This window comes from Nycticebus coucang, chromosome X (assembly GCF_027406575.1).
Source record: "Nycticebus coucang isolate mNycCou1 chromosome X, mNycCou1.pri, whole genome shotgun sequence".
NCBI lineage: Eukaryota > Metazoa > Chordata > Mammalia > Primates > Lorisidae > Nycticebus > Nycticebus coucang.
In genome coordinates, this window is record NC_069804.1 from 41,622,461 (window position 1) to 41,625,758 (window position 3,298).

Below are 3,298 nucleotides of genomic sequence, written 5' to 3' on the forward strand. Positions count from 1 at the left end.
CTATTTTTAGGAGAGATGAGGGTCTCAATCTTGCTCAGATTGGTCTCAAACTCCTGAGCTCTAGCAATCCACCTGCTTCGCCCCCCCACCAAGGGCTAGGATTTCAAGCATGAGCCACTGTGCCTGGCCCTAAAATATTTCTTAAAATACTGGAATGGACTAGGGAATATAGAATATTGGCTGGGCGGCATTTAGGGTACAAACGAAGGTCATGGTCATTAATTTAAAGTGGGCCCAGTCAGCACACCTGGGGGCTTTTCTCCACGTGAGTGCAGGCCAGAGTAGCTGGAGCCTTGCAGGTGATCAGAGTTGCCAGATAAGAGAGAGGCAAGGGTGCTGAGGATGTCTGCCGAAGAGCTATAGGAATGATTAATCACAGCATGTCAGCTGCCTAAGGAGAGGATAGAGGTAGGTCATCAAGTGTAGAAGGGACAGCGAACAGACCTGGGAAGTCCTGGTGCAGTGGGAGGACTGAGGGAGTGAGCTGGGAAGTCAGGAGGCCAGAATCAGAAAGAGAACACAGGATACTGAGTTGCAGGAGGAGCTGTAGTTGTCTGGTACAAGGTGGGGTCCTCAAACTATGGCCCGCGGGCCACATGAGACGGTGTGATTGTATTTGTTCCCGTTTTGCTTTTTTACTTCAAAATAAGATATGTGCAGTGTGCATAGGAATTTGTTCATAGTTTGTTTTTTTTTTAAACTATAGTCTGGCCCTCCAACGGTCTGAGGGACAGTGAACTGGCCCCCTGTTTAAAAAGTTTGAGGACCTCTGGAATGTTTTGCTGCAGAAGTACATGGCTGAGGAGCATGGAGACAAGCTCAGGGGAAGGGAGGAAGTCAGGGCTGAGCTAGTGGAATATTCATCTACCTGAGCTAGACCCAGCTCCGTCTTGAAGTAATTCCTGCTTCCTTAGATGTCCTCAATACCATCAATGTCCTCAGTGCCATCAATAAAGCTCAAGTGGAAGTCCTAAGTACTCTCCCCTCCCCCAGCAGGGTCAAGAGCTGGCTGTGAGCCTGGGACAAAGATCACATCACCCCAAGCCTTCTGCTTGGCCACTTTTATCAGGGAACAAGAGAGGTTATTTAGGGTCAAATATTTACTGAGCAACCACTAGAAGCCAGGCAACAAACCTAACCCCTACTATTTACTTACAGTATGCATAGTGCTGAGTCCTTTACATTTGTTATTTTGTTTGGCCTTTTTACTAACCATGTGAAGAAAGTACTGCCAATTGGCCCATTTTACAGATGAGAAAATGGAGGCTCAGAAGATTTAAATCCTTGTTTACCAGTTCCAGAATCTGAACCCTTAAAACCTTGGCAAGTGATCTAGAAATAAGCCTGATCCAATCTCTGACCTCAGGTGTGTAAATAAACCATTAAACTCTACTTTGCACATTTATTCTTTTGCTCTGATCCTCCCAGGCCTCCCGTAACTTCCTGTCCACCCAGATCCCATCCTCTCCCTGCTACCCAAGCTAGGGTAACCAAATGGCCAGGTTCGCCCCAGCCTGAGGGGTTTCATGGGATGAGAGACTTACTGTGGTAAAATTGGGACAGTCTCAGGCACACAGTGACAGTTTGGTCTCCCTAGGGGCAACTCACTCGTGGGCTGCTTGTTTTGTTTTTGCTTTTTGTTTTTTTCTTCTCCTTCAGTGTTTTTACTCATTTCATGCAGGGCATTTGTCTGACCTCCACTACCTCCTTGGGGGCCATGAATACTTCCCAGGCACCTTCTAGAGGCCCAGCACTCTAGTTGGAGGAGACTAGAGGTTGCAGTGAGGGTTTAGGGAGGGCATTTCTTGAGTAGGGTTAGTACTCAGATATTCATAGTTGTCCTGAACATCACCCCCAAACAGACACATCATTCACATCAACAGCTAGAATATCTTGAGCTCATCTGACACCTGGGAGGAAAGGAAAGTGCAGTTCCTTAGGCAGGTTCCCCTTCAATTCATTCATTTATTCATCAGATACTTATTCAGCACCTACTATGCTCCAGATTCTGCTCCAGGCAGCAGTGAACAAGCCAGGTGGAATCCTTGCCGGAATGGGGCTTATGTTCCCTGGTCCCCCTGTCTGTCTCTTTGGTAAAACATCTCAAAACAGGTGACTAAGTCTTCCTTATGTTTAAATTCCCAACACATTGCATGGATCTGCTACATAGACATTCAGTAAATGTTAACAAAATGGATGTTTGAATGAACATATGAATGGGTAAATGAGTGATATTAATGCTTTAAGTTCCAGCCTGAGAGGACCACTGACTTTGATAAAATCTCATGTTGAAGGGAGTTATCACAGGGAAGGACAGTGGCCAAATGTGCTTAGAGTGAAATTGATGGCTGATGGAACAGTATTGGTCTTCAATGGGCTGGGGACAGCCCCAAAGCAAAAGGGACCTCAGGGGAGCCACGCTTGCATGTTGCCCTGAATAATCAGGGGGCAGCGGAAGGCATTGAGCAGCTGAAGGGAGGGACCCTGGAGGAGCGTGAGCACAAAGGAACAGCACCCACAGCTACCACCCCATGCTCTGCTTTGCCAGCCCTGCAGTGGGGGTGGGGTACTGGGAGGAAGGCACTGGCAGGGAAAAGAGCACAGGGTTTCCTCAGAATGAATCCTGATGCCTACATTGAACTGCACCGGGGGAAAAAACAGGTTTCAAATCCAGCTCCAGCATCAACTGTGTTACTTTGGTCAAATTGCAGAGCCTCACTTTCCCCAGTTCTTAAATAAAGCTAATGATGCTGATCTCAGGGCTGTTCTAAGGATCATCTTCAGTGTGTTTCAACCTTTTCATCTCATGGCACACTTGAACCTATAGTCAAACTTCCATGGCACACTTAAATTATGTTGATCAAAAAAAAAGAGTAAAAAAAAGAATATACTTTCTGTGCTTTGAATTTCTTTCAAAAATAATTTAATCTTTGAAAATTTTCCAAGGCACACCAGTTGAAAATCACTGATTTAGGTTAAGTGGTGGTAAAGAAAAGAGATATTCACTCTAAAAAACTTGAGTTCAGCCAGGTGTGGTGGCTCACACCTGTAATGCTAGCACTCTGGGTGGCCAAGATGGGAGGATTGCTTGAGATCAGGAGTTTGAAACCAGCCTGAGCAAGAGCAAGACTCTGCCTCTACTAATGGTGGTGCACGCCTGTAGTCCCACTTGGGAGACTGAGGGAGGAGGCTCGCTTGAGCCCAAGAGTTTGAGGTTGCTGTGAGCTAAGCTGATGCCACAGTATTCTACCCAGGGTGACAGAGTGATACTCGGTCTCAAAAAAAAAAAAAAGTTGGG